Genomic DNA, 13,816 nt, shown 5'->3' with positions numbered 1-13,816 from the left:
ACTATCGCCGGGGTTCCGTGATATCTGGCCGTCGATCACCATAAATCCGCCATTGTCGACCTGTTGTCACCCCCACAACCATAATTAAAGTGATTTTTACCTTAAATAGGATTTATTTGAATTGAAATGTCACAATAATGTCATTAATTCGGTTAGTTTTTTGTAATTATTCTTCATTTTTCATAGATCTATGATTTAGAATTTTAGATCACAATTTTTTTTTTTAAAATGAGATATATGGTGGTTGTGGATGGTGGTAGGACTGCGAAATGGAAGGTGACGAAGAGGATGAGGTGCTGGTGTTATACTCTGTGAGGAGGGTAACGAGTGTGGTTCGACGACCTGTAATTTTTGCCGGAGTTAATATCAAGGGCCGACCAATCACGCATGAACGACGCATATGCTTCTCCGTTTTGTACTTTTTTCTTCAAAATTTTGTGATTTAAAACTTAGATCTATAAAAAAGGATGTAAAATTTCACAAAAATATTTCTATTATTGATTTTGTCGGAAGATTTCGAGTCAATTGATGATATAGTTAGCTGGAATGGTTCTGGTAGTGGTGTGAATTAGGATTTAGATTTGTTGTTCTTGTGTTCCGGCGTCGTGGCGTCGGTGACGGCGACCGTGGGGTTGTTTAGGTGGATGACGGCGGTCAGAGGTGGCAAGGGTGGTGGTTATCGGCGTGTGTCTGAATAGCCAGCAGTGGTAAGGTGTCGTTGTTATGTCACCGGTAAAGTAAATCTAAACCAAGCTAAGCTAATAACTAAACTAATCTAACTACTAAACTTAGAGAGAATTATGAGAAATTGTGTATGTGAATGGTGTGTAAATTGGTAGGATTAGCACCCCTTATATAGGAAATAAGGGAGTAAAATTTGTAGAGGAATCTAAAATGGCATCCTAAGCACACTCTTAATTTTCCTTCAATTCTTGAGTAAAATTGCCAAGGGGATCCAATGTGAGCCATTAATCTCATATTTAAGCTTAACTTAAACACTCAATTTATCATCACATGAGAATCCTAAGAGCATCCCAAGTTGAGCATATTATGTAGAATTTTGTGGACTTGTAATGTGGGCTTCATTTTGCATTTGTATTTGTTGCACATCTACATTTTGGTCCATCATTTTGGCATTGTTAGTCCATGCACATCTTTCATGTTGGTCAATTCTCTTCCTTAGCTTAGCTACTTAGCTCATGCTTCTAGTAATTGCAAATATTGTAGAATTAAGCTCCTAAAAGCTTATCTACCTACAAAACATGACAAAACATACAAATAGAACTAGAAAACAAATATTAGCTCATTAACACTAAAGTTAGTGCCTAATACATATAAAATGGAGCTAAATATTGGGGTAAAAATATATATAATTTGGACCTATCAGAAGGCATGATGGGCCGGCATGCGGGACGGTCCAGTACGACCCAATGTCAACTCTACGTAGAGGCGAATAACGGGTCGGTGATGTCACGAGGTGATAATAGTGTTGGTGTTGGGGAAGAGGATCTTTTTGAGAAAGGTAATCAAGAATTGCTGCATTTGGATGTTGGTAATGGTAAATTGATTTGTTTTAGTTGTAAATTATGTTTAGCTTTAAAATTGAGAGGAAGTTTGTTAGTTTGTAGTTTTATTGTGCATTTGAGGTATCTTATGTAAATGGGTTGCAAGAATGCCTTTTTTTCTTTTCATTTTTTTTGTCCTCAATTTAGTTAGTAGTTAATTTGTAAAAAAAGGTCATGAAACGATTTGCGACTAAGGCTTATTGTTGTTTTGTGGTTCATGACATGAGTTGAAGTAGTTATAGTTTTATAGACGTATACATCGATACTTATACAAAGAATACAACGTAACCATAACTATAAAGATATGCAATATATGATACGATATTATCTTGATATTATTTCGATATTATTTTATCAAGTTTGAGGGTGATACTTTGATCGAGATTGCTTATAAGTATGTATCCTCCAACATAAAATCTCCTCAAATTTTTGTTCTTGATCTCCATTAACATGCTTTTCCTATGCTCATACCAATCCATATCAAACCTCAAATGCAGCTCAATAAGGTTGGGACACCTTTCTATTATGGCAGTAACTGATTCCCATTTATCTCATTCCCATTTATCTCTATACTCCAATTGATAGTCGAGAAACTTCAATCCTTCCATTCTGACTGAGTATTCTTGTATCATCATTGGACTCCCTAATATCAACGTTTTTAGGGTATTTGTTTAAAACAATTCCACCGGCAGTGGGTACATCAATCTGCCATACGGTTTTTTTCCAAGTATTTCAACCTTTTCTAGTCCTTTTGTACTCAAAAATCTAACCTAGTTTAAAAGATTGTCGGTGTTTTGTTGTTGAGTTTCCAGACAGAAACCAAACTCGGGTTTTTCATGATAGAGTCGAAATATTTTTATAAGGTTATTGGAGAAAAAACGAGACATGCTTAAGTTGACTTTTGTCAAATTCCTACTAACCTCAGCAAATCTTTTTGCTGTCAATACAAAATTGACTAGATGTTGATGATTGAGATGATCCATGATATCTAAAATCAAATCATTTGAAAGCCCACTCATCCTATCGATTCCTGCATTTATTAATAAATTCATAGTTATTTTTGTTGGCGCTCGTAGTTAAAAGTTTGTCTTGTTTAAAACGGGTATAATCCGTTTAAGTTTAAGATGGATCAAATATAAATCACCCAACATTTAAAATGCAATTTAAAATGTAATGCACACTCCATTATAAAATTTATATTTTAAAAACTACCTAAACCCAATTATACGTAGTCAAAGTTCCTCAAAAAAAAAGTTCTTGCCATGACATTCATTCCTTTACTCTCTCGCACAAAGCAAAATCCCCCAAATTTCATAATTCTATTGTGTATATTAATTCCATGCAGTTGTTGAAGCTATGTTGAATTTTTAATAATTTACAATTTTAATCTATTAAGTATTAACTCAATGATATGTTTGATATTTATGATATCATTTTTTTTAATGTATTTTTGCAATTTGGATCTACCTAAAGTATTTATTTTATAAATTTATATGGTGAATAAAAATTTTAGAAAAACACATATGTAAATGGAAAATTTAAAAAGTGACAGAAAATTACAAATAAATGTCATTTCAATGTTGGTACAATAAATTTGTTTTTCTTTTTCTTAAATGGGCCTACCACTATTCCAAAAAGAGTCATGCTATATTCTTTAAAAAAAATCATGCTATATTGATAAGTTGTTGACGTAGGTCTTTAAAAATGCAATAAATGTTTTTGTATTTATAAATGTAAAATCATTGCAAAATACTAACAAATATAGCTATATTCGTGACAAAATACTAATAAATTGTGGCAAAAGTATAGTAAATTTCGGTCATATATATAACAATAAATATATATTTTGACGATATATTATGACAATATCCGTATTGATTAATAAATTGTTTTATTATTATAAGCCTTTTTTTCCATAAAACCATATTCTCTTCCGTTATTAATCCCGAACTAAATTTAGTTCATTTTTCAGGAATGCTTCTTTTTCTCTAATTTTCATCTGGCTTGAACTTGAACTTTGATTGTAGCTCGGAAGATGGAACACTTCATATTTACATCTACATAGTATAAAAGTCAAGTTTGTTTTTCTTGACTTTTGATTGGCGACTGAATCAAGGGATTGCGAATTTTTTTTTTTGTGATATATGTCCCCCATGATCATTGAGTGAATTAATTACCCTCTCTCATTTTATATTCTATCACTAATTATTCATAAGCAATTCTCTCCTCCCTTTAAAACTCCAACAAAATTAGATTAAAATCTCAAAAATATATTTCCATGAAAATTAAATTATGAGCTCTTTAATACAAGATTAAATTTTTAAAAAATCATATACTACAAATGTATTACCTCAAACCAAAAAAATTACAAAAAAATATATATAAATTATAACATAATTAGCTTAAAATCTCAAAAAAAAAACACACCTTTCATAAAAATTGAAATCATATATATTTATATTCTTAAAACTTACTCCCTCCACACACCTATTTTCACCCCATTTCATTAAAATATACCTCACATATAATAGAGAAATGGGGTGAAAACTTATGTATGGAGAGAGTAATATTTATCATTGACATTAGCTTCCTTCTATTATGGAAAGAATCGTATAAGAATAAAATACCATTCAGTTGAGGGACAGAATAGATACAGCAACAAAATAAAAACCACGGCAGCAAACCTGTAAAACTCGGCAAACATGTCTTTATCACTGACATAAGACAGAAGCTTAACCGCCTATAGAGATAAAATTAGATTGTTTTTAATGGTCTACGGAACAACAATTAAAGACATCAACAGGTAAACAAAACAACATGTTTGTATGTTACTTTCTCAAGAAAACCGTCGATGACTTCATCTCCAAGTTCCTTGCTATCCCCTAGTAGTTCAGCACTATAACTACCAGAGACACCCTTATTCAGAAAACCCACAAAAGCTTTTTTCAGTGCCTACAATTTTATCATAGTGCACAAATGTTAGCGTAAAATATTGAAGCCAAGAATGAAGCTAATAGCAAAACCCTGTCCACAGATTTATTGAAAAAATTAGACCTTTTTAAAGATGGCGTCGCTTTGAAAAGGTTCAGTAACGTAAGTTATGACGCTGTCATTCAACTCGATTACTTTTCTGATGAAAACCTGCTGAAAGCAAAAATGTCAATACAAATTTCAACGAAACTCATACATAACGCCATAAAATCGCTGAATCGGTGACATGCATGTTGCTCATGTGAACTTCCAGCGTTCTCAGCCTGCAAAAAAAGTCGTATCAGAATGAGTTCAAACTGCAATATGTAATTTTTTCAATGAGTATCTTTTTTATAATTGTGAATCCTCACCTTGCTCAATGCAGCATGTTCAGCCTGTTGTATCAAAGTTGTTCCCTCATCGGTAATATACTGCAAGGAAACACATGTATCAGAAAAGCGATTAGGAGACAATCAACGCTTGCTCTCTCAAATAAATCAAAAATCCATATACCTGCTTAAAGATACTACCAATGAGTTCCAGGCCTTCAGAAACTTCACTGTAAAGTCTGTAGATTCTGGAAAGGTCATCTACCTGACCATATGCAGGAAGCCACATATCAATTTCTATTGCCAAGAATAAAAGCAGTGTGAATAAAAGTAAGTAAAATTACCTTGTTATCTTTCAGCAGGGCGCAACATCCTAAATTCTCCTTCTCTTAGCAACTTTGTTCCGTAAACCAGTAACAACTCGTTTTGAACTTGCTGAAAACCAAAGAAATGAGTCGGTGAAGCCACAAAACAAGCAAAACCACAGAAACATTCGCAGAGCACGGAAGTAACACAAAAACAGAATCACATCAGATATGATCAGGTAAAATTCACCTCCAAAAGTTTCTGCCTATGGTCAGAACGTAAATAGTGATTCACCAAATCCGTTTCTTTCTCGAGGCATTCTTCAACCTGCATGAACCAAAAGTGAGCTATAAAGCAAATTTAAAACCCTCAAAAAATAGGAAAATCACTTCGGAACTGTTTCCAGACTCACCTTCAGCATGTATTTTGAACATGAGTCCTCCAGAATCCATTTTGAGGCGTTTGTTGAATAGTAAGCAACGGTATCTTCAAAGATAGGCGTTTTAAAATCGTTTACATAGTAATACATTGATCCCATCCAGATATCAACATATACACGGCGTACATTCTTTAACAATGCTCTGTCAATTTGCCCGCCCTCTCTTTCTACATGAATCTACACAGGGAAACAAAGTCAAGACATAAAATAAAATTTATCAACGAAAAAGAATACAATCGTTACAAATATTCTAGCCACAAGCATACCAAAGATATAACAGCATCCCTGGCTTTGCCAGATATTTCTTGATAAACCTGATAATAAAGTTAAAAAATTGATAACCGCTCTCAACTTGGAAACACGTAGAAGAAAAACAATAATGTTTATATAATAATTGATATGAAAGTGAGAAGTTATATTTACTTAAAACTAAATGTGTTTTTCAACTTACCAGTTCATGGAAGCAAGTGTAGCCAACTTGATACAATGAAGGAAACGATCGTCTAGGAATAAAATCGCAGTCAAGATACTGGAAGAAACGAGACAACAATTTAACCATTTCTTTACGATTTGACCATCTGTTCACAAGTTCTCTCAAGAAAAACTCATCACGCTTCTCCCTCAATGAAGACAAAACCTGAAGAGGCCATGATGGAAGAGTGTTTTAACGTTTCAAGTACAGAGAAACTGCATAAAAGAGAAGCGTACATTTCCCATACACAGAAAATATAATGCAACATATATCAAAACTAGCAAACTGGGATGAATTTAAAGAGGAAAATACACAACCCCAAGTCCAAGTGGGATTGCTGTACAGACAATCATAATCATAATCATAATTTCATCAACGCAAATCGGAAGAACCCAAAAAGGGCAGAACATTCTCACTTTTCGTTCAAGTAATCCACGAATACTTGTTTGTATTTGTCGTACAGTTGCTGAGAATAAGCATGCAGACGTTTTTGAGTACACATGTTGGAGATAGTCCTGAAAGAAAACATAGAGACTCAACAACATAACAATAATGTGTGATCCAAGTAACAACTTGCTGGTAAATAATAACATAAGACACGTACAGACAAAGCGACATCTCCTCCTCGGAGGAGAATGGTGCCTCCGCCAATCCTTCTAAGATCCATTCCAACTTTCTGATCCCCATCTCTATGACCTCCCATCCTTGTTCAAACTTTAAAATCTTACGATTTTTCGTTAAAAAATCCATCCCAACACTCTCACACCACAAACAAACCTTACATGACCAAATTAAAAACTGATCCATACTAGCTGAAGAGTAGCTGAAACCTAAAAAGTTACCTAAACCTGAAAAGCTAACTGAAACCTCCTGAAAAGGTAATTGATAAGGTAGCTGAAAGGTTAGAAGCTGATAAGGTAACTGATTATAAAAAAAATATTTGTCAAACTAGCTGGAAAGGTAGCTGATTTTTGGTGAAATGACGTAAAAGAATATAATAATTATTTAATATTATAGATTGAAAGGATAATAAATGGAAGACAATTTATTTCAGTTACCTGAAATCCCAAATGCTACTCTAGATAACATTTCATTTCAGGTAGCTTATTTAACCAAATAAGCTACTTGCCAAACACGTAAAAAAAATCAGGTAACTGAAATTTTGATCAAATAAACTACTTTTGTAACACCCCGTAATTTCGGACCGTTAAAATATTTCGGAAGTAATTTATTAATCAAGTAAAATTTGATATTAACGTATTTGAAGTAAAAATAATTCAAAGAAATATAATTCTATTATATTTTGAAGTAAAGTATTTATTTTGATAGTTTCGAAATGTTTAAAAATAGTTTAAACCGTGTAAAAATCTTTTAATTCGAAATAAGGGCATATCGGAAAAAAATGACAACTCTTTTGAAAATTGGGCAAACGATTTTGGAAATGGGTCGTATGAGTACTCAATCTTCTAGTAATCTCGTGTTTAAGAACTTTGGTCTTGTCGGAATTTGCATTTGACAAACGGTTTTAATTATTATCGAAACGAGCCAAAACCGACTCGTAAAATCCCGACTAAAACCCGCTCCCTTCCTCCTTTCCTCTCCTATCCCGCGGCACCCCCTCCTTTCCCCTTCTTTTTTCTGATTTTTCTTACCAACTTCATCTTCCTCTATGTTCTAAAACCTTCCAAAACACCATTTTTATACAACTTAAGCTTTTTAAGCCAAATTTCGCCATAACTTCCTCATTTCTTGTCGGATTTTCATAAAATTTATATTTCCGGAATCCTCTCTTCGAGATCTACAACCTAGTATGTTTTAATTTCAGTTTTCATTAAGTTGTTTTAAGACGAATTTGGGTAATTTCGGTATTTTATACTTATTATTGTGTTTTTATTGTTTATTTAGGTGAAGATTTGGAGGACGAGTTTGGGGACTCGTATATTGTCGAAGATAGTGGCTAGTTGCTTGTTAGGGTTTGGTTTTCAAGGTGCTAATTGCTCATTTTCTAGCTTAAGGTAACATATTTCGAGTTACTCGACGAATAATCGTCACATTCTTTGCTTTTTGTGTGATTTTGTGTAAGTTAATTGAGTAGTTTAATTCACATGATAATATGGGTTAATTTCATGTCTAATTCATGTCTTTTGTTAGTTTAAGTTCACATATTAGAATGGAAATGAATTGGGTACGATTAAGTAATGCTTAAAACGGTGTTAAAATGAATAAAAATGGAGAAACGGAGGTAGTGGGGGTGGCGGCCAGCAGGCCCAGCAGGCCCGGCAGGCCCAGGCAGGCCCACGGCAGGCCCTGGGTTGGCCCGGGTCAGCCCGTTGCTTGTTTCGCGGTTTTTCATGCAATATTTGTCATTTCGGGTTCATTAATGTTATAGTTAGTATAAGTTACATATGAGTACACTTTTGAATTGAATCATATTAGTAGTAAAAATTATGTTAATGGTAAAAATTATGTTTATATTGGTAGTTGCACATGTTAGGGTAGATTATAAAATGAAATTGTAATGATTAGGCTCAAAATGAATTTTATAGCGATAATTGTAATGTTTTGATGATTGTCTGAAAATGAGCCTTAGTCCCTTTGATGATTCGATGTCGATTAATTGAGTGATTGGTCAGCCGCAATTTAACCCGTACCTGTCGCAGGACTGGGGTTGCGGGTAAAAATTCGGTTGGATGAAATTTTATATGAATTTGATAATCGGCCTTTTTCTTGTTTTAGGCCATTTATTATATTTTTATTTCACATGTGTAGTTAGTTGATTTGAGTAGCTTCTTATATTGTAGAAACGGCCCTAGATTCCCTGAAACCTTTAATATTGTTAAATTGCTAGAATTGGAATTGGTATTGAATACTTCTTGCGGGTTGTTGTGTTTGTCATAGATAGGTCTTTATAGTCTTTGACGTATATGTTCAACTTTGCTTAATAGCCTTTGTGTTCCTGACTTGGTGGGATTATATCCAAGTTGGGGCATGACCTCGTTACTTATTTTGATAGTAAGTGGTCAGCTTAAGTACTAGCCAACCCTTTGGTGGACTCCTTAGGGTACTCACTTTGTTTTAGAAAAATTGTGGGTCTTGGGTGCGGTGGTGTGTATCCGCATGTCTAGGTCTGCAAGATTTTTAGGCTAGGCTTGTGTTGTGTCTTGGCCATGTTTTATTAATATTAACCGCCGAGCCAAGATACCGGTTCGATTACCTTCCCTACCTCGTGGTATAGACTCGAGTTCTGAGTGACTATTGACGGGACTAAGAACTTATGCCTGTCTTTGATATATTGCCCTTTCTTGTATGGTGATTTTATGAATTGTAATAGGTGAGATGTAAGCCGGTTACAATTGATAAAGTTTGGATTACTGCTTGTTATATGTTTCACATGATAGTTTAATTTGGTCGATTTAGTATTCATAGGTTAGAATACTTGTTAGTTAAATTGTTCATCATGTTGTTTACATGTTTCATTACATGTTACATTAAATATGACGTTTCGTGGGTGGGAGGACTCGAAGTTACTCCCCACTGAATTGTGGCTTTCGTGTTTGTATAAAATGCGATTGACGGGTTGATGATGCTTAGTTGGGGTTCACGGACGAGCTAGTGAGCAAGAGAACCTTGGACTTAGTTTGGTTTTATTTTGTAGAAACCTTTAACTTTTGGTTGTGTATATTTTGAAGGGACATATGTCTCCCTCTTCTATTTTGGTTTGTATTACTATAATTCCTTGTCCTTAGCATAGTTATGTAAATTAGTTTATTAGCTTTTACAGGTTTTTGGCACTCTTAAGTTGGAGATGGTTGTGAATGGTTTAGGAAAATTTTAAAAATTACAGGTTTTGTCTAGTTGAACCAATTACAAACATATCCTGTCAGTTTTTCTGTAGATTTTACGTGGTTATTTATCGCTAAATTTAAGGGTGTCACAGTTGGTATCAGAGCTTGTTGCTCCCGACGCACGTTTGTGCACCCCACTTAAAATCACTTGACCTTTAAATAATAAACTTGAGAGATGGGTAGGATGGGTAGAGATAGGATTTTATGTGGTAGTCTGTTTGTGATTGCTATTTGTTAGGTTTTAACCAATGTTCTTGACACGTCTGTCGCGTACCTGTCAAAAATAAAACCTAACGGTCTCAACTAAAAATGTAGTAGAGGCAGTCGAGTATCGAATCCTCAGGGAGGTAATGCAACTACAGCTGTCTATTCTAATCCTATGGTAACAATGGGGGTTGATCGAATTTTTGGTTCTAAACTACGGAGTAAAAGGAAGAGAAATAAAGAGAAGAGCAGATAAACAGGAGAAATGATTTAAACTATCAATAAGAGGGGGACATGTCGGGAACTCGGTTCACTACGGTAGTTCAACAACTTAGCAGTAAATGACTCAGACGAACTAATGCGAGACGGATATTAGAAGGTCCTTTCGGTCCACTTCCCACCCTAAAATACCACTAACTTAACTTTCGTCCTCATTAGGGTAGTCTCTTTTATAGCGGGCCTATTTAGTCCAATCTTTCGATCCAGGATTAATTGTAGCCAGATTAATGGGTGACATAGAAGCGTGCACTCAACTAGGTCGAGAATTACAGTTATATTGCTATAGTGACAGGGTCTCTTAATCAATTCGTCTAATTCATTCACTACGTCGTCATTATTCTACCGCAGATCCCCTAGTCCCAACATGAAGGGGTTTAGCTACTCATATTCGTAATAAAACTAACAGCAAACAAGATTCCAGCAGAAGACATGACGAAATAACGATAAAATGCGATAATAGGAATTAGGGCAGAAAGAATGATAACAAAAACAAGAATTAAAACAACAAGAAGGTTAATTATTATTAGGAGAAGAGAGAATTACAATCCAAGCAAATTCCGGCGTAAAGAACTCGAAATCCGAGTGAAGCAATCCAACGTCGAAAAGTAACAGTGTCTAATGTGAAACTTAGAGAGTAAAAAGAGGTGCTAAAAGAATAGATAAAAAGATGACAAATAACCTAGTAAAAACGTAGGTTAAATAGCCAAAAACAAAGTGTTTATGCGGAAATACTTAAAACACGGACTGATTAAAGCCCATAGAGTCGAAATCCTCTCGATCGAGTAGGCAAAACCACTCGATCGACCAATGTTTCAGCAGAAGTCCCTCGATCGACCAGAAGGGCACTCGATCGAGGACTTGGTCAGGTGCAGATTACTCGATCGAGGAAGGAACCTCTCGATCGAGTCTTGGGGAGCTTAGGGACCATTCGATCGTCCTATAAATTGCTCGATAGACCACCTGGGTCTTCAATTCAGCTTACGTCTTCACTCAAATACCTCGTAATGCGTGCAACGACACTTCTAAGTGCAACATCTCACTCTGGGACAATCCCGTCTCCTCTAAATGCATGCAAAAAGGACGGAAAAGAGCATGGTTCCGCTACTTTCGCGATCATTCCTACAAAAAGGACAAAATACACCAAAGTAGCCAATTCGGGGCAAAATACCATAACAATAGTATAGAAATGCATAGAAATACGTGCTGAAATAGACCAAAAAGACTATACATTAGGCACGTATCAAATCTCCCCAAACCAAACCTTTACTCGCCCTCGAGTAAACTCAGAACTAAACTAATGGAACGGAAATGATAACTCAGAGCTAGCTTAACTTGTCTACTTGAACCAATTTAATGCAACGAAAATCAACGGTTAAAGCTAAGCAGCCAATACGCAAACGAATTATAAGCTGTTCAGGAATAAAGCTGACCTATCGACCTTGCAAGACCAACAAAACTGGACTCTCACGTGGTCACTCTTCTCTCATGAAGCAAAGGGCAAATGTAATATGTAAAAGAGAGAAGAAAAGACAGTCACTCGCCTAACTGCGACCTACATAGCATGCATGCAACAAAGATGAAAGACAATTCAAGTACTAATGCACAAATTCCAACCAACAATGTCCGTCACAACCGAGGGTATGCAAACAATATGGGAATAGTGAGGTTCAGGTGAGAAAAGGCAAACAAGTTATGGGAATGTGGAGGTAAAAGCGTCAAGCTAGTTCCTAACAGGACCATAATGAAACCATCCGGATCTCAAACTGACTGAAAAGCTAAGTACTAGTGCCCTTCACTTGGCACAAAACTCACTAGACTCAAACACAATCTCCTCAAAAATATAGAATAAGAGTGGAGGAGTCAGACGGTCACAAAATTCCCTTTTTTAAACACATCGTCTGAAACAACTAACTGAAACAACCAACCCTCTTGTCGATTATACATCTTCGAACATCTTCTCAACTCTGACAAGAGGGGACAACATTTTACACAATTTCTCTTTCTTCTTTTTTTTCGTTCCAGCTCTCTATTTCTGTTTTTTTTTTTCATTTTTCATTTTTTTTCTTCTTTCTTTCTTTCACGTTTTCTTTCTCTTTTTTTTTCAATACTCTTTTTTCTTTCTTTCCTCCTTCCTTAATACAACACCAACTCCAACAAGAAAGACAGGCCAAACTGCAATGGTAGACATACCACAAAAGGACAAACTAACTAGCTTGACTAGGCAGGCTTAGTTTGGAATGTAGCTAATGGGTCAAAAAGGCAAGTTTTGGCTAAAGTGGAGCTAAATGGGTGAAGATATATAAAGAAAGGGGAATTTGCAAGACCCTCCCTGCATGTGACACCAACCTCAGACCCGAATATGTGCATTTGACGAGAAATTGAATGTCATAAATGTGCAAATGAGACAAACATGCTATGCAAGGAGTACTACTCTCAAAATTCCTAATGAACTGGTCATGAATGTCACCGATTATGGCTCTAAAACTCGAATTTTTAAGTAGTTCGCCGGTTTATAGGTCAAGTCTAAACATCGGCTATTATTTGAACAGAAATTAAGTAGACTATGCGTATGACAAGGCTGAAAACCATCGATAAAGTGCAAGGCTCAAGTAATATGACAAGCTATAGTGCAATTTCATCACGGGAATCTACCGTTCCGACTCAACCTAAATGCAAAAATAAACGTGAAATTTTTTGAATTTTTAACAATTTCTAATTTTTTTTTTTGGATTTTGATTTTTATGAAAATAAACAACAAATGCAAACTGAAAAATTAAACGTGAATGCAAAAACAAATGCAGATGCAGACTCAAAAGGATGCAATACCCTCCCCAAACCAAAACGGACAACGCCCTCGTTGTCCTCCAGCATACACCAGCAGAAAAATGGGGGATGGGAGTATACAACCAACAAAAGAGAAATAAATAAAGGAGACAAAATAAAAAGAGTGAGAGGACATACAAAGCACGAACTTCCCCAAACCAGCCAGAAAACTGGGGAAGTGAGTAGACCAGTAGCTACTCGTCGTCGGCACCGCCGTCTCTCAGGTACTCCGACTCAACAAAACGGTCTCCCCAAACCAGCAACAAACAAGGGGGAGACTCGGTCGTCATCTCCAGTGATCCTCCTGGGGCGGGTGCGAACGGAGGGTCGCTCTGCTCCTCTCTGGCGGCTCGGTGCCGCTGCTCTGCCCGTAATCGCACCTCTCGTGCTACACGCCTCCTCCACCTCCTCCTCTGAGTCAGAAGAAAGTGGAGGGTACCCGTCCGCTGGGTATCGGTAGAAGGAAGGATGCGGCCACCCCTCTGGAATCGGTCGCCGGGCTCGGATATGGAACTCGTAGAGCGGGAATACAGCCAAAGCCATATCCCGCCTCATCTCAGTAATGTACCTGCACATATCCGAAA

At 36.0% G+C, this 13,816-nt stretch overlaps 1 pseudogene; it reads right to left on the bottom strand.

Annotated features, from left to right (window-relative positions):
• Positions 1 to 1,229: 1,229 nt before the first annotated feature.
• LOC141638962 (cullin-1-like) lies at positions 1,230 to 6,888 on the bottom strand (annotated as a pseudogene).
• Positions 6,889 to 13,816: the final 6,928 nt, after the last annotated feature.

This window comes from Silene latifolia, chromosome 2, assembly GCF_048544455.1.
Source record: "Silene latifolia isolate original U9 population chromosome 2, ASM4854445v1, whole genome shotgun sequence".
Taxonomy (NCBI): domain Eukaryota; kingdom Viridiplantae; phylum Streptophyta; class Magnoliopsida; order Caryophyllales; family Caryophyllaceae; genus Silene; species Silene latifolia.
The sequence above is the reverse complement of the archived record's forward strand: the minus strand, read 5'-3'. Positions and strand labels throughout refer to the sequence as shown.